General features: G+C 47.9%; 1 protein-coding gene across 1 annotated transcript in view; it reads left to right on the forward strand.

Moving 5' to 3' along the window:
• Positions 1-18,540, forward strand: part of LOC146356396 (vomeronasal type-2 receptor 26-like) — a 179,796-nt gene that overhangs the window by 158,463 nt on the left and 2,793 nt on the right. The gene's annotated exons all lie outside the window — the stretch shown is intronic.

The raw sequence follows: 18,540 nt of genomic DNA on the forward strand, positions 1-18,540 counted from the left end.
CACGGGCTTCATATTAGGAATCTTCATTAAATACCAAGAAACTCCAATAATCAAGGCCAACAACCGAGACCTCTCCTACATTCTCCTCATCTTCATCATGCTTTCCTTCTTGTCCGCTTTCCTGTTCATTGGCCGGCCAAGGAAAGTGACTTGCCTTCTCCGACAAACGGCCTTCAGCATCATCTTCTCAGTTGCCGTTTCTTCGGTGTTGGCCAAAACGATCACCGTAGTCTTGGCTTTCCTGGCCACAACACCAGGGAACCAAATGAAGAGATGGCTGGGGAAGAGTCTCGCAAACTCCATTGTAAGTTCTTGTTCTGGTGTCCAAGTTGTCATCTGCACCTTCTGGCTTGGAATCTCTGCCCCATTCCCTGACTCTGACATGCACTCCCAGCCTGGACAGAACATCCTGCAATGCAACGAAGGATCTGTTGTCTTCTTTTATACTGCCCTTGGCTACATGGGCTTCTTGGCTGCCACCTGGCTTGGAATCTCTGCCCCATTCCCTGACTCTGACATGCACTCCCAGCCTGGACAGAACATCCTGCAATGCAACGAAGGATCTGTTGTCTTCTTTTATACTGCCCTTGGCTACATGGGCTTCTTGGCTGCCACCTGTTTGACGGTGGCTTTCCTAGCCAGGAAGCTGCCTGGGGCCTTCAATGAAACCAAACTGATCACCTTCAGCATGCTGGTCTTCTGCAGTGTTTGGCTGTGCTTTGTGCCCTCCTACCTGAGCACCAAGGGGAAATACATGGTGGCCGTGCAGGTCTTCTCGATTTTGGCCTCCAGTGCTGGGCTGTTGGGCTGCATCTGTATTCCTAAGTGCTACATTATTGTACTGAGACCTGATCTGAATACGAAGGAGCATATCATGTTCAAAACAAACTAAGGTATCTGATCCAGAGAAGTAGAGTTGTGGGAGAATATTTGGTGTATGTTTGTAGACTAAGACGTGGCAAAATAAGGAACACAAATGGCGGCACCCATGGGCACCGCCATTTGCGTATGCGCGTTTTTTGTTTTTTTTTAATCAGCCATGATAGGCTATGTAAACATTTACGTTGCCTATCACGGCTGACTGCAGGGATGCAAACGGTGGCGGCTATGGTCGCCGCCATTTGCGTCCCTGCTGGCCAGCGTTCGGATGTCCAGCTGCTGGCGGAGCCGGCCGGCAGCTCCGCAGAATCCCTGCGGAGCAGAGCCGGCTGGCCAGGATTCAGGGGAGGAGGGATGGAGAGCCTCCCCCCCCCAGCCAGAATTTCATTGGGAGGGACGGAGCACCTCCCGCCCAGCATCAGCAGAATTTGCGAACAGGTAAGTGACTTTCATACATCCCTAGCGGCTACTGCGGGCACCATTTGCGTTCCCTTTTTTTTGCTTTTTTAGCCTACGTAAATATTTACATAGGCTATTACGGCAAAAAAACACAAGGAACGCAAATGGTGGCCACTACGACATTTGCGTTCTTTTCTCTTTTTTTGCCGTAATAGCCTATGTAAATATTTATGTAGACTGAAATGCAAATTTCATGACTATCATGACTAGGTTTAAAAAAACACACACGACGTGATAGGCCACATAAATCTTTACGTAGCCTATCATGGCTGGGTGGGCTAAAAAACAAAACCATGTACGCAAATGGCGGCGGCTACAGCCGCCGCCATTTGCGTTCCTTATTTTTTCCCTCTTAATCTACGTAAATATTTTTGTAGACTATGACAGCGAAAATCAAGGGGTTTTAGCCTACGTAAATATTTATGTAGGCTAAAACGGGAATCAAAAAGGGATGCAAATAGCGCCCGCTACGCTATTTGCGTTCCCCTTGATTTTTGCTGTCATAGTCTACATAAATATTTACGTAGATTAAGAGGGCAAGAATAAGGAACGCAAATGGTGGCGCCTGTAGTCGCTGCCATTTGCGTACGCAGTTTTTGTTTTTTATCTAGAGCCCTCCGCGGCCGGAAATCCGTCTGCAGATGGTTCTGGCTTGGCTGGGCCTGGCCAGCCGCTCCATGGAGCTGCCACGGAGCACAGCCGGCCACAGAGGATTCCGGGGGGGAGGAACGGAGCGCCTCCCCCCCAGTGAGGATTCAGGGGGAAGGGATGGAATGCCTCCCCCCCATGATCAACATAATCCGCGAACAGGTAAGTGACTTTCATACATCCCTAGTGTTTTTAACCCTCAACTGTTTTGCACAAAGTTTGTTGTAAAAAAGTCACAATAAAAAAAAAAAAAACCTGGCTGAAAATGCACATTTTCCCCATAGGCTAGGGAGTTAAAATGCATATTTGGGGGGAATTTGTGCTTTTGGGGGGAATTTTGCCCATGTAAATTTGCAGCAGTTTGGAACCTAAGAAAAATCAGACTCTGTCGAAGGGAGGACGATGGAATAGAAGGTGCCTGACAATCTGCAAAATGAACAGGCTTTTCACAATCCTTAATTCCCTATCTGGGAACAGGATGGGAGTTGTGGTGGTCAGGCAGCAGCAGGTGGAAGAATTCAGAATGCAGAACAACCAGCGACAGAGGCTGATGGGAGAGAGAGAAGGGTGATGCAGGGGTCAAGAGAGAGAAAGGCCACAATAGGAGAGAAAGGGCCACAAAGATAGAGACTGGAATTTCGGAGGGTGGGAGAGCGAAAGGGCAACCAGAGAGGCAAGGAGGGGGCACAATACAGAAAAATGCTCTTGAGAGAGCACAGGGTGCCCAAGAGAAAATGTGTTTGTCAGGAGTGGGGGAGAACATGACACACACAGACACAAATGTGGAGGCCACCGCTGGACAGGGGAGAATTTAAGGGAGTTCAGGGTGAGCATCAGTAACATACAGCTGGCAAACAAATCCTGAAGGGATTAAGAGATACCTGCAGTTAAAAGTTAGCTAGTTGAAGTTTATTCATTGCTCAGAAAGGAAGTCTTGAGCTGTTGCATTTAACAAAACAACATTTATATATTCAACGCATTACTACCATGCCTAGACATGAAATGCTTACAGGTAACAGCAACCAGTAGGTGAACCACGAGTCCTGGCAAACCTCATGCCGCTGCACCAATTCTACCCCTCCAGCCCCTAGAGAAGGAGTTTTGTGGCCTGCCCTGCACGCTTCCACCCCCACCTCAATCAGCCTGCATATGCAGGCAACCCCTCGGCATTTTGAGAACAGCCATGCTCTGTCCCACCTTGCATCCATCAATATCTGAAACCAGCCCAGGCATAGGAGGCAGCAGACTGTGCCTTTCAGCCTGCATCCTGCAACCAACATGCAGTTTTCATATTGGCACGGTGTTAAGGTTTGTGAGTAGCATGGCGGAACAAAGCCCCCCCACCCCCCCATGAAATGGGCCCAGAACGGAGCCCCCAACACACTACAGGCGTGAGAAACCGAGCACTTACCTGCTTCCATCTGCGTCGACTTGCGAATGGCATCTGCGGCTGCGGCTGCCATTTGCTTCTTCTTCATAAATGTGATAGGCTACGTAAATACTTAGGTAGCTTATCACAGCTAACGCAGGGGCACTTTTTGCGTCCCTGTGGAGGCCATGATAGTTACGTAAATACTTACGTAGCCTATCACAGCAAGGTAAAAAAAAAAAACCGCGTACGCAAATGGCAGCTGTTACGGCAGCCGCCATTTGCTTTCCCTATTTTTCACTGTTTTATCCTACGTAAATATTTACATAAGCTATTATGGTGGAAAAAAGGGGAATGCAAATAACGTAATGGGCGCTATTTGTGTCCCTTTTGTTTCGCCGTAATAGCCTACGTAAATATTTACATAGGATAAAATGGCAAAAAATAGGGAACGCAAATGGCGGCCGCCGTAGCCGCCGCCATTTGCGTATGCATTTTTCTTTTTTTACTTTGCTGTGATAGGCTACGTAAATACTTACGTAGCCTATCATGGCAGCCTGGCTGGAAGAAAATGGCGGCCGCTACAGCGGCCGCCATTTGCGTCCACAGCAGCCCATCCGCGGCCGGAAATCCGGCTGCGGATGGCCCTGGCTGGCAGCTCCACGGAGCCGCCGTGGAGTGGAGTTGGCCGGGCAGGATTCTGGGGGGATGGATGGAGCGCATCCCCCCCCGCAGCGAAGCAGATCCGCAAAATGGTAAGTGAATTTTGTAAATCCCTATTTGTGAGCACTGTGACGCCTTGCTTTTCAATGCTTAATTGTCAACTCGTAGCTGCCATGTCAGAAAGTTTTCACTGCCCCCACTCGCAGTTCCGGATTTCGTAGTTCTAGGCTTTGCTTCCTGGTATGCACCACTCAAGACTGGACAGGCTCTGATGAGCACTTTGCAGTGAGATGAGCCTCCAAGCTACGGCCAGCTGTACATCCTTGACACCGAGGAGGCCACTATGGCTCTCCTGGATTGAGCAGAGAACAGAACACTGGGCTGCACCTTGCTGGAGTCACTCACTAACTGATACTCAGTGCTTACCCATGCACTCCTGAGTACCGGCAGGTGGGTGAAATTCTCGAGCACGAGAACACTTCTACACTGGATGCTGGGCATGTGCCAATGGACATATCTCTGTGCTTCCATCACAACCGCAGGATGATGAGAACTATGGCTCATTCTAGATTAGGGATGTCAGAGAATTCTGCCACGGACTCAAGAGCAGCCTCCCACCCCTCTCCACCACGCGGAATCCCACTGGGACGGAGCTTACCTGAGGCAGATGCGGTGGCAGAGGCTCCGGCTGGTCTACCAGCCAGCCGCTGCCATGCTGCTGCTGCCCCAAATGGCGTAGTGGACACCATTTGCGTAGCTGCCTTTACCATGAGAGGTTACGTAAATACTTACGTAGCCTTTCACGACAAAGAGCATGGGTGCAACTGCCATAGCGGCTGCCATTTACGTCCCTGCTTTAGCCATGATAGGCTACGTAAATATTTATGTAGCCTATCACGGGCTACTGTAGGGACACAAATGGTGTCCCCTATGCAAGACACCAGTTGTGTCCGCATCAAGCTTCCCCTGATCATTATCAAAAACATAGTGATCTATTCTGAGCCTTGCCAAAGCTCAAGAGATGTTTTGCTTTCTGTTTTCCTTGGAGAGCAATGATGTAAACATCAGAATGAAAGGCAGCTCCAGGAACCCTCCTGCACCGTGCCTGTAAAGCTTGGTGCATAAAATCTCTCCTGTGCTCCCGAGAGCCTGGGCTCAGATTTAGACAGGCTGAGATGGCCATGCCTGAGGTGTACTTTAGTACTTTAGTACAGCACCTCCCACCGCTGCCTTTAGCTCAGACTGGAATGTCGTTGTAAAGACCCTGCAGCCTCGATCTTGCAAGACTTTTCTCATGTCTTCTGATTAGCTGGGTGTGGAGGTGAAAGGAACAGTCACAAAGGAGGAGCAGCAGGAGGGAGGCAGAGCCAGGATGACACCGTTGCTGCTGCTGTTGCTGCTCCTGCTTCCTTATGCGGCTGGTCTACTGCAGAAGACAGACTGCCTGACGAATCTCAACAAAGAGCAAGAGTTAGGATCATATTACTACAGGCCAGGAGACTACCTCATCAGTGGAGTCCTGTCTTCACAGTATTTTATGTGCAACGAACCATACGTTTTCTCTGAGTCCCCTTTAACCAGGGTTGTCACGTAAGTGATGCGGATGATGTAATGCTTCCAAACCCGCACTCCGGTTGTCCCCATTTACGGGAGACTGTCCATCTTTTCTGGTATCTCTGGTGATCCCAGATAAATCGCTCTCCTGACTTTTGCCATTCTGCATTTTGAAGAAGAATCCGGAGCTTCATTGAAGTAAAGGCACCATTTAGTTCAGTATGCTCACATATGACTGGATCCATGGGGTTCCCCTGCATTGTTTCAGACAAAAGAACCAGCAGCCTCTTTGCTTTTAAATGTTGTGATAAGACAAAGGCTGGAGCTGGGGAGGTTCTTTCTTAGGAGTGGTCCAAATGCAAATGTCCGCACAGAGGTTCCCTCTCCAGAATAATTACACAGCCATAGTTCTAAGGCTGAGCACCTTTCTTCCTCATCCACTGCAGTCCTTGACTGTAAATCCTACTGCATTCTGTGGGATTTACATCTGAAGAAACCGTGTGTGTGTGTGTGTATAATGGGTGTTAGACCCATTCAAGATAAAATACAAGACAATTTCAGGACACAGGGATACAGTTTCTTCAGTTTAGCAAATACAATCAGCTGAGTGTGCATACACATGATGATTAGGAAATAATTAGCCACCTCTTTGTTGAGATATCTGACTTTTTCCAGGGCAGTGAATGATCAATCTTTCCTCAGAATGCCCTGGGAAGTTAGTCAGCAGAGGATACAGACTATGACCTCTCAAATCAGAACAAAAATTAAAATAAAAGAGTCCTTGGGTCAGAATTTCAGGGACTCCTACCTTACACAGACAGGATCTGCTTTGGAATGGAGTTTCCCAAACCTCCCCTGAAATGCTGCTGCTGGTCAAAGATTGAGTCTTGCATGAAAGAATGCTTGATGGCTCTGTTTATTCTGGAGAGACATCAAAGAAGAGGGTGAAGTGCCAGAACTAGGCAACATCACATAGGGTCACCAGGGAAACAGGTTCTGCTGGGCAGGAGTGTAGTTCCTGTCACTCAGTATCATCAAGTCTCTGAATCAAGACTGCAGAAGCCTGTGGTTGCTCCTGCATTAGAAGAGATTCAAGCCAAAGACCAGTTGAGTTCATTTTGTGTTTTGTGCATAGATTCCCTATAATGGAGAAAAGGCTTCTGGGATGGTAATGAACCAAAGCCCTTGGTTATCTTTTTGGTGATCTGTTCTTTTAGGTTATTAGAAATAGGAGAATTAAGAATCTGTATAATGTGTCTCCAAATTCTGTCCATCTATATCCGTGTATATCAAATATACGGCGGCAGATCATCGGCACCAAGCTACATCTCTTGTATTATTAATAGGTAGATCTCTTTTTCTCCCCCCCCCCCCCGAATATAACATGACTTAAGACTATTAACATCCTTCATGCTATTAAGGACTGGTTAGTATTCCAGAATGGCTGAGTGGCTGGTGTGGAAATGCTTTTTTAATTGAATGCCAGCTTAAAATGGGGTAAAAACCTAGACATGCCTTATAGTTTTCTGAGGCATAGTATATTCTACACTTTCTTACTTACCAAAGATGACAGACTGTTTTGCAGACTGTTTTCACTGTACAGACAGGAGAAACGATCCTCCAAAGTCCCCATGTAACTGAAGTGGGAAAAAACAACAGACAAAATCTGTCATTCTGCTGGAGCTCTCCTATCAAAATTTAACATCCTAGAAAAAAGCAATTTCTGACCAGTTCTACTTCAAAATTGCCACAGGCCATCATCAAATACACTTCTCCTACACTATGAAGATTCAGACTGGTCAGTTGAGGCATTTTCTCCATATAAGTAATAGAATCTACTAACCGCCCAACCTCTGGGTATAAGAGAATACGATACCCCAATTTTCTCCTCCACAACTGGAATGCCACAGGAGAAAAGGCCCTGGTCTTTCGAGCCACCCACTTTGATTCCTTTGGTGGGGGCTTCTGCAGTCAGATGGCTAAAGCTGATCTCAGGGTCTGGGCAAGTGTATATGGGAGGAGATGATCCTTCAAGTAGCAGGGGGGGGGGTGCTGGGGGGGCAGGTTGAGCATTCGGGGGCACCAGGCTGAGCTGAAGGTCTGTGCTTTTTGAATATACTCTCTGCAGTGAGCTAAGATGGCAAAAGCAAGTGTCTGTAACCCTCCTTTCAAGGTTCTACAGGTTGTGTGAGTACTAACTGGAAAAATGGCATTCCTTCTAGAAGCGTTGAAGAGTGCTCCATTTTCACTTTCCACTTTGGTGTTATTTCCAGTGAGTAAAATGAGTGGAACACAGGTTTTCTTTGAGGCAACGTTACCGAGCACTTAACGCAAATACTGTAAACATAAGCACTATGTAGCTATATTTCTATTTATACCCACTGAAACAGCAAGGATAAGAGGGTACAGTTAATCTATGACTCCCCCTCCCCATATTATTCACTTTTAAGTCTCTGTGGTTGATATTCAATAACAAAAGCTTGCAAAGCTAAAAGATAATTGATTTAAAGATAATTTGGGGGAAAGGAGAGAGTGAAGCTGAACTCAAACCAGAAGTAAAATCCCTTGAAACATTTAGAACTATAAAGGCAGGAAGAAGCAGACCTGCAGACCCATGCATGCGCATGCCCCCCCCCCACACGCACACAGAAGATCTGAAATTAGCATTTCTTCAAACCATTTGTTGTTGTTCAGTTGTTAAATCATGTCTGGCTCTTCGTGGCCCCATGGACCATAGCACGCCAGGCCTTCCTAACCTCCGCTCTCTCCCGGAGTGTGCTCAAGTCCATATTCATTGCATCGGTGATGCTATCTAGCCATCTCATCCTCTGCCATCCCCTTCTCCTTTTGCCTTTAGTCTTTCCCAGCATCAGGGTCTTTTCCAGAGAGTTTTCTCTTTGCATTAGGTGGCCAAAATATTTGATTTTCAATCAATATCTGTCCTTCTAATGAGCAGCCAGGGTTGATTTCCTTTAGGATGGACTGATTTGACCTCCTTGCAGTCCAGGGGACTTGTAGGAGTCTTCTCCAGCACCACAGTTCAAAAGCATCAATTCTTCGGCGCTCAGCCTTCCTTATAGTCCAGCTCTCACAGCCATACATTACTACTGGGAAAACCATAGCTTTGATTATACGAACCTTTGTCGGCAAGGTGATGTCTTTGCTTCTTACTATGGTGTCTAGTTTTGCCATAGCTTTCCTCCCAAGGAGCAAGCGTCTTTTAATTTCATGGCTACAGTCACAGCCTGCAGTGATCTTGGAGCCCAAGAAAATAAAATCTGTCACTCCTTCCATTTCTTCCCCTTCTATATGCCAGGAAGTGATGTGGCCAGATGCCATGACCTACGTTTTTTTTATGTTGAGTTTCAAACCAGCTTTTGTATTCTCCTCTTTCACCCTCAACAAGAGGATTTTTAGTTCCTCTTCGCTTTCTGCCATTAGGGTGGTATCCTCTGCATATCTGAGGTTGTTTATAATTCTCCCGGCAATCTTAATTCCAAGCTGTGATTCATCCAAGGTGGTCTGGTACTCCCATCACTTTAAGAATTTGCCACAGTTTGTTGTGATCCACACAATCAAAGGCTTTAGCATAGTAAATGAAGCAGAAATAGATGTTTTTTTCTGGAATTCTCTTGCTTTCTCCATGATCCAGCGAATGTTGGCGATTTGATCTCTAGTTCCTCTGCCTCTTTGAAACCCAGCTTGTATTTCCAGTAGTTCTCAGTTCACATAGCGCTGAAGCCTAGCTTGTAGGATTTTGAGCATAACCTTGCTGGCATGTGAATGAGCGCAATTGTATGGTAGTTTGAACAGTCTTTGGTGTTGCCCTTCTTTGGAATTGGAATGTAAACTGACCTTTTCCAGTCTTGTGGCCACTGTTGAGTGTTCCAAATGTGTTAGTATATTGAGTGCAGCACTTTAACAGCATCATGTTTTAGGATTTTAAATAGCTCAGCTGGAATACTGTCATCTCTGCTAGCTTTCTTGTTAGTAATGCTTCCAAAGGCCCTCTTGACTTCACTCTCGAGGATGTCCAGCTCAAGTTCAGTGACCGCACTAGCATGGCTATCAGGGACAATCAGATCTTTCCTGTATAGTTCTTCTGTGTATTCTTGCCACCTCTTCTTAATCTCATCTGCTTCTGTTAGGTCCCTGCCTTCTTTGTCCTTTATCATGCCCGTCTTTCCACAAAACGTTCCTTTGAGATCTCCGATGTTCTTGAAAGGATCTCTAGTCTTTTCCATTCTATTGGTGTCCTTGATGTCTTTGCATTGTCCATTTCAGAAGGCCTTCTTGTCTCTACTTGCTATTCTCTGGAACTCTGCATTCAGTTGCATATATCTTCCCCTTTCTTCCTTGCTTTTTGCTTCCCTTCTTTCCTCAGCTACTTGTAAAGCCTCATCAGACAGCCACTTGGCTTTCTTGCATTGCTTTTTCTTTGGGATGGATTGAGTTGCTGCCTACTGAACAATGTTACGAACCTCCGTCCATAGTTGCTGCCCCCTATGAACATCCAAAGCGTTATGTTATGATTGGCTCTTCTGAGATTGAAATTGCAAGAAAAAGAATAGAGGGATATGAAGGAAGGAAAGGTTTGTTTACATTCAGTGGAGAACGACAGCACAAGGTATTGCATTTAATTTTTGTTCGTTTGTTTGTTTTGCAGTTTGCAAACTACAAGGCACTGGCACATCCTGTCTTTCATGTTTGCCATTCAGGAGATCAACCAGAACCCCAGGCTCTTACCCAACATCACACTGGGCTACAACATCTACAAGTCCTTCTTCGATGGAAGAGCCACCTCCTACGCCATGCTGCAACTCCTTGCTGGGGGAGAAAGCATTATTCCACATTACAGCTGCGGGAGGAAGAATCACCTGCTGGCCATCCTTGAAGGGGGTGAATCGGACCTCTCCCTCCACATTTCCTCCATGTCAAGCATCTACAAAATCCCACAGGTGTGAATGGGGAGTGGACAGGAGGCCAGGTGCATAGATAGAGGAGCTGAGCACTGCTTGGGCTCAGCTCTCGCTCTTCAGTCCCTGTGCCTCCTGGGCATAATGATTCTCTCGAGTGTGTGTTGGTGGTGAGTCGTGGCAGTGGTGGAGCTCTGGGATGGGAGGCCAGGCATCCCTGGGAGCAGGGATGGCAGGAGAGCACGGAACCTGTACTGGACAGCTTTCTATGTGATCCCCAGCCCAGTTCCTGCCCCTTCCCGATGTGTCACATAGACACATGAAAAGGTCCATCTACAGCAAAGTGCACCACAGAGGGAATCCCCTACTATGTGCTAGTTCTGCCCTGCATTCTATAGGAGGTTGCCTCTGACTTCAGTGGAGGTCTGAGTGCCCATCTACCTCTGCAGGATTGCACCTTGAATCATGTCTTAAAAGGCTCTCCTATGCAGATGTTTCAGGAAACAGTAGTGGCTGACCGGAACGAGAACACTCCCACCCCGGCAGTTTTTGCAGCCCCCACATGACTACTGCCATGATTCTGCCCCAGAATGTATGCTGTCCCCCATCTCTCTGTTGAAGGCACAGCCCTGGAGGGCATTTATTTATTTCTGTATTTATTTCTGTATTTATATATTTACATTTATATTTCACTCCACATCTAGACAGATTCCGGTGTGGTGAACACTAAAAGATGCAAGATAAGATAAAAGCATAAAACTCCATGTTAAAAAGTTCATGCCTGCCTGACCTGCAGAGGCAGGGAGTTCCAGACAAAGGGGGCCACCACACTGAAGGCTCTTCTTTGGGTGGACTCCAATTGGGCCATTAGTCCCTGAGTAACCATCAGGACAATGCCTCCCAAGGAGCTCAGTCATCAGGCAGGTTGGAAAGGGAGACAGGACTGTTTCAGTTATCCTGGTCCCAAGTTTTTTAGCTCTTTGTACACTAGTAAAAAAAACCCCTTAAATCTGACCTGGTTTCAAATAGGCAACTTGTGCAGTTCCCTCAGCAAAGGGGTAGCATGCTGAAGAGGGTCAACTTCCGACAACTGCCGAGCTCCTGAATTCTGAACTATTGCCAGCTTTCGGAGCAGCCTTGAGGGCAGCCCCGCATAGAGTGCATGGCAGTAATCCAGTCTTCAGGTTATTAGCACCTGTACCATGGTGAACAAGCTACCCCATCCAGGAGAGACAGTAGCTGGCGAACCAGCTGAAGTTGGCAAAAGACACTCCAAGCTGCAAAGGCCACATGGGCCTGCAGGGACGATGGATGTAGGACTCCCCCCAGATTACAAACCTGATCTTTCAAGGGCAGTGCAGCCCCACCCAGAAGCGGCAATGAGCCTATTTCCTGGACTGGGGAACCACTCACCCACAGGGCTTCCATCCTGTTCCAAATCCCCTCATTACTGCTCCCAGACTTCATACAGATGTTGAGCAATATTGGGGACAAGATGGTGCCCTGTGGAAGACTGTAGCTCAATTGCCGAGGGGTCAAGGAATGGACACCCAGCATTACTCCCTCAAATCAGCCCCAAAGGTAGGACTGAAACCACTGTAACACACTCCTTCCGATGCCCTTCCCACAGAGTCGATCCAGCAGGAAACCATGGTCCATGGTATCCCAAGCTGATGGGAGATGGGGCAGAATTAGCAGGGTGGCACTCCCCCTGTCCCTCTCTTGATATAGACCATCCAGGCTGATTCAGTCCTGTAACCAGGTCAACACCCAAAGTGGGTTGCTTTTGTCCTCATGTGGCCCCTTCATGGCTTTAATTCTTGAAGAAGGCTCCTGTGTGCTCCCCAAACAGAGTCTAGAACATAGTTGGGGGTGGGGCTAAATCTATCCTCTTCTGTTCCCTTATGCAAGGCAGTGAGCAGGTCTAACCTCCTTTGACTGGTTCCTGAAGTGGATCATTCTACAACATTTTGAATGTGTGAAAAGGACCACAGTGTTCCTCTTGGGCTGCACCACAAATGAAGCTTGAGATATTTTTGCACTTCCCCTCCACATATACCACTTCATAGTGACAGGCATTGATTTAGATACTACACATTCATTCATTCATTCATTCATTCATTCATTCATTCATTCACTCTTTAAGGAACCCAGTGCAGGGTAGGGATGTAGCCTATCATGGCAAAAGGGAGGGACGCAAATGGTGGCCGCTACACCATTTGTGTCTCTGCCTTTTGCCGTGATAGTCACAGTGGAGACATTGCATAGCATAGCTGTCCAGGGACGATTCCAGGGGGAGGGACGGAGTGCCTCCCCCCCACTGTGGACGCACTGGATTGGAAAGGTAAGTACTTTTTGTACATACTTAGTATATAATCCTCCTTCCATGTTAGCCAAAAATATTTGACCTTCATCCAGAAAACAAACTGATACTAAACTACCATCGCTTACTTTACTTTGCTCCCTAGATCAGTTACGGCATTGCTACTCCTGTTTCTAACGACAAAAGTCAGTTCTCTTTTGTCTACCGCATGGCCCCGAAGGAAGAAACCCAGTACCCAGGGATCGTCCAGCTGCTTCTGTTTTTCCGATGGACGTGGGTTGGTCTCTTTGCTCCAGACACTGAGAATGGGGAGCGGTTCCTGAGTGCCTTCACACCCCTGATGATCAGCAGTGGGATTTGTGTCGCTTTCTCCAAAAGGCTACCACGAAATATCATGCATCAAATATTCCAGATCGACCTTTCTTTCTTGGGGAAAGAAGTGAAGGTAATTGTTTACTATGCCGACTCCCACTATGGGTGTTCTGCGTTCATGTTTATGCAAAGAACACTCGAAAACAAACCAACTGGGGCAAAACTCTGGATCACACCAGCTTTTCAGGACATGGACTTCAACTTGCATCTTGCACCTTCTTACTTCCATTTCCTCCATGGTTCTTTGTCCTTCAGAATGAAGACTAAAATAATGACAAAATATGACTACTATGACCCAGTCTCATCTTCTCTGGAACGGTTTTGGGATGAGACCTTTCAGTGTTTCAGTTCAATGCATGTTTTGTCCATGAAAATTTGGACAGGTTGCAGAGAGAAAAAGAAACAGGTGACGCTGCCCCAGGAGGAGATTGAGAGAGCCCTGTCTCAGGACAGCTACGTTACTTATAGCAGCATCCATGCTGTGGCCCATGCCTTGCATGCTGCATATTCATCCCGACCCAAGCGGATGTTGATGGTGGGTGAAGGAGAAAGGCAGGAACGTCAAGGGCTACAGCCCTGGGAGGTATTCCCTTTTCCTTTGACAACACCTCCATTAAGACTCATGATGAAAATAACCAAACATGGGTTAGAGCACATAAATGTTCCTCCCGTGTGGCAGTGCAGGCACCCACTAGACCCTGTTTTCTGCCACTGTTACATCCTCAAGTAGCTTCCCTCCTCCAAAAAACCCTTACAAATGAAGCCCAGACCCATCGAGAACCAGTTGTTGTTTTGTGAAGCACCTTAAGGATACAATCTCTTGACTTTGCAGTGAACGTGATGCTTTTGCTGTAGAAGATCCAGTGGGATCCATTTGCGTTATTCCACTCATTGATGCAAATACAAGGAGTTTGCAGCAATGTGACTGATTACATGTCCTCTTAAGAAAAGCAACCTGTGGAGGATGGGTGCAGCCTGTGGTAAATAGGGATGTCACAAGCACCCACCTTCATCTGGGAGGCCAGCAGACCCTCCCACCCAGCCCCATTGACCCCACTTGCCAAGCCATGTGGCGGTGACAGAGCTGGCCGCTGAGCAGCAGGGAACAGCCCCGAGTTCTCACCACACGCACCCCATCTACTCTCACTAATCCTCATTGCAAGGAGGAGATGGCAAGTGTGGCTGGGGCATATACAAGAGTGAGTCTTCGTCTTGCCCTGTTGGCTGTCAAGGAACCCCTTAAAAGCTGGCATGGTCTGGACTGGATGAGTCCTCAGCACCGCAACCTCTCTAGCCATCTCCTCCTTGCGAAGAGACGATGGCTTGCGTGCTGGGCCCATGTGTGCTGAGGACTCCAGCAGTTAACCCCTGTGGAGGAGGGAGTGGGGCAGCTCGCTTGGCTGACCTTGCAAGGCAAGCTGAGAGGCTGGGGGGGGGCTCTTGAAGCTCTCCCGTGCCTTGAACAGAGGGGAGTCCATCCATCCCTAGTGGTTAATGCATCCTGATGTGAGGGGTAATGCCTGCTGCTCCTAATGGAGCAGTAGTGTGACCATTTGTTTTGAAACACTGTCTGGACTCGGTGGTTTTGGTTAAGTCTGTGCACATCTTTGGACTGAATCCCTAATAACGAAGCAAAGTGGGCTGCTTTGGAAGTGCCTCGCTGTGATCCGAAGTGGATCGGAACAGCACTGAGGGAAGTACAAATTCCCCTCTGCTCAGCACTGGTTAGGCCTCATCTGGAGTACTGCATCCAGTTCTGGGCATCACACTTTAAGAAGGATGCAGACAAACTGGAGAGGGTTCAGGGGAGTGCAACAAAGATCATCAGGGGACTGGAAACAAAGCCCTACGAGGAGAGACTGAAAGAACTGGGCATGTTTAGCCTTGAGAAGAGAAGACTGAGGGGAGATATGATAGCACTCTTCAAGTACTTGAAAGGTTGTCACAGAGAAGAAGGCCAGGATCTCTTCTCGATCATCCCAGAATGCAGGACACGGAAGCATGGGCTCAAGTTACAGGAAGCCAGATTCCGGCTGAACATCAGGAAAACGTCCTCACACTTAGAGCAATACGACAATGGAGCCAATGACCTAGGGACGTGGTAGGCTCTCCCACACTGGAGGCATTTAAGACGAGGCTGGACTAGGGAAGTAAGAACGGTATTTACCTTTCGCGAATTATGTTTATGGTTTGGGGGGAGGCGTTCCGTCCCTCCCCCTGGAATCCTTGCCGGGGGGGAGGCGCGCCGTTCCTCCCCACCCGGAATCCTGGCTGGCCAGCTGTGCTCCACAGCGATTCTGCAGAGCTGCCGGCCAGCTCTGCCAGCAGCCGGACATCCGGCCGCTGGCTACAAATGGCGGCGGCCATAGCTGCCGCCGTTTGCGTCCCTGCAGTCAGCTGTGATAGGCTATGTAAATGTTTACGTAGCCTATCACTGGTTTTTTTTAAAACCTAGCCGTGATAGGCTACGTAAATCTTACGTAGTCTATCACTTTTTTTTTTACTGGAAATGGCGGCAGCGGCAGCCGGTCGGAAAACCGACTGCCGCCACCGCCTCGCCGCTGCCGCCGGAGCCACTGCCGCCAGGAACATCCACCCAAGGTAAGTCTCGTCCTGGGGGGGCGGGGGGGCAGGCTGTTCCACCACTGATTTCGTGGGGCCGAATGCGCTGGCATTCAGCCTCCACGAGATCCGTGGCGGAACTTTCGTACATCCCTAGACTGGACAGCCACCTGTCAGGGATTCTTTGAATTGGATTCTTGCATTGAGCAGGGGGTTGGACTCAATGGTCTTAGTGGCCCCTTCCAACGCTATTATTCTATGATTCCACCATCAACCCTTGTATCCTTCTGGGCCTTCTACACTGGTGTTGGAGGCTCGGAACTCCAGTTCCTCTGATACCTGCAAGAGTGCTTTCAGAAATTAAGATTTGGTGATCATTCTTTGATCTCTTGAGCTGTGGCATGCCATGGGGGAATAGGACCTTTCCCCCAAGGTTATTTTCATTTTGGTAACCATCCTCTCTCCATTGTTATCTGGCTATCTTCTTGATGTGTTTCGTGAGCATCCCATCTTCTGTGGCATGAAAGGGTTCCTGGCAGTCACTCCTGGTGGCCTCTCCAGGGTCCAAAATAGGCTCTTGGTCATAGAGAAAGCCTATGGCAGTTAGAGCAATGCCCACAGTGGATGCACCCCACCCAACAGACTCTATGGTCATGGCCTGGAAGCCCTCTGGAGCCTGTTGAATCCCTGGGGAGCCCACGAGATGACTCGGTTAGTCATCTCGGGCCCCTTAACACTTCTGAAGAGGGGAGGTTAGTTGGGGTGGCTTACTAACAATGGAGAATGTGGTTTCTCCCCCACATGACACACTAAGCCACCAAGTGTGTCATGTGGGGTCATGTCATGCTAACCAAGGTTAGCAGAGATTCCTTAACCATTATGGCTTATCATCATGCCTGAACATGCTTTTTATCTTCATTATGAACAGGAATGTGCAGGTTTTGTTTCAAAATCCCTGGAGATGATCGGGCATCTTTAATTCTGCCATCTGTTCATTGATGGGATGCACTTTGTATGAGAATTTTGGTCATGTGCAAAGGCACACTTTGTACTAATGTGTGTTTGCACCTCCCTCCCCTCATGTAAAAAAAAAATGTTCTGCAACTTTTCTTCTGTGGCCAAATTACAGCTCAAACTGATGAGGCCTAAGATATTGACTACATTTTCATGATTTCTAAATACAGGGCGTTTTCTCTGTCATTCTAGCTTCACACTTCCTTACGAGAAATCCAGTTTTCGAATGCTTCCATGGGTGGACTCCATCTGGATAAGACTGGGGAACTGGCAGCTGACTTTGATATCGTGAACTGGGTGATGTTTCCCAATGAGTCTCGCGCTAGAGTGACTATTGGGAGTGTGGAGAGACAGGCATCTGCAGACATGAAACTCACCATTAAGCGGGAAGCCATTGCATGGCCCGGCCATTTTAATGAGGTAGGGGAAAGGATTTTTGTCCTATGATTGGCTTGTGACATCTCTTAAGCTCTAATAATATCCACCCTGTGTTGTCTGCCCCGCCCCCCAGGATTTTAAGATGTGTTAGGCCACATGTCTATCCCATCAGTTATTAATTACTCCCAATTCATACTGAATTCTAGGGTCAACGTAGGTAGCTGCCTCCAAAAATATGGGCTCATCTAACCCAGTATTGTTGACACTGACTGGTAATGGCTCTCCAGGGTTTCAGGCAGGAGTTCTTCCAGCCCTACCAGGAGATGCCAGGGATTGAACCTGGGACCTTGTGCATGTAACTCAGGCGATCTACTGCTGAATTACAGCCCCAGTATGGGTAGAATTGGATTGAGTTAAAAGAGGTGATATGGATTCTAAGTGCAGAGACAAGGGGCAGACTATAAGAAGTAACACAATGCCCAGTTGGGGCAGTAAGCTTTGGACACAGAGTCAAGGCGAGATTTGAAATGGCAACTCCCTCCAAGAGAGTGATGGCTGCAGGTAATCCCCTGGAGACAAGGTAACGAGTGAGGGGCTCACACAGCGGGGTGGGGTTGTTGTCTGCATCGGGCTGAAGCACCCCCAAAGCTCTTCAGAGTGATCCAACCCATATTGGTGTGCTTCAGCCTGATCCTGACCTGCTCCGGAACTGCACCACTTTGGACCGGAGCACCCAGGCACGCTTGGGATTCAGAGTTCAGACTGAAGTGGTTAACAGCCATAGTAAAAAATGGCATCTTCCACATGACTCTTGGATATCTTGTATTACAGCATCTGATGAAGCCTCCTCTGACTAGCACAGCCAGCTGTGATTTGGCTGGTGACAATTGGCAGGAAGGCATTTTGTGGTGTGGCAACATCCCTGGAGATCTTGGTCTGCCATGACTCTCAAGCAGGAAGTCCTTTCTGTTTCAAGAGGCCTTTTTATTATTTGAATGGATTTTCATATTATGAACCTTTTGTGTTTAATTGTTGGATTTTATCTAGTGCTTTTATTAATTTAATTCGATGTATTCTGTGGTTTGGTACAGTGGAGGCTGGTGGCTCTGATTTCGGCAGGGCTGTGGATCCAATCTGGGTTTTAGTCAGAACCATCCAGAACTATACAAGAGTTATCCAATGGTGCTGAACTTAATTTGGGGATATAAATTCATCATGTACCCTGCTCACTGTCTCTAAATCCACCAGGTACCCCTCCCTTCTTAAAATGCCTGTCCATCTCCAGCTGTGCCATGAGGCCTCCGATCCTCCCCTTGCCTTCTGCCCTGCCACTGAACATCAAAACAGGGAAGAGGAGAGGGACACTTCAGGGGTGGTGCCTATCCTCCCACGCAAAGCTCGTC

This window comes from Heloderma suspectum, chromosome 2, assembly GCF_057233095.1.
Source record: "Heloderma suspectum isolate Gila_16-S chromosome 2, 16-S_ref, whole genome shotgun sequence".
NCBI lineage: Eukaryota > Metazoa > Chordata > Lepidosauria > Squamata > Helodermatidae > Heloderma > Heloderma suspectum.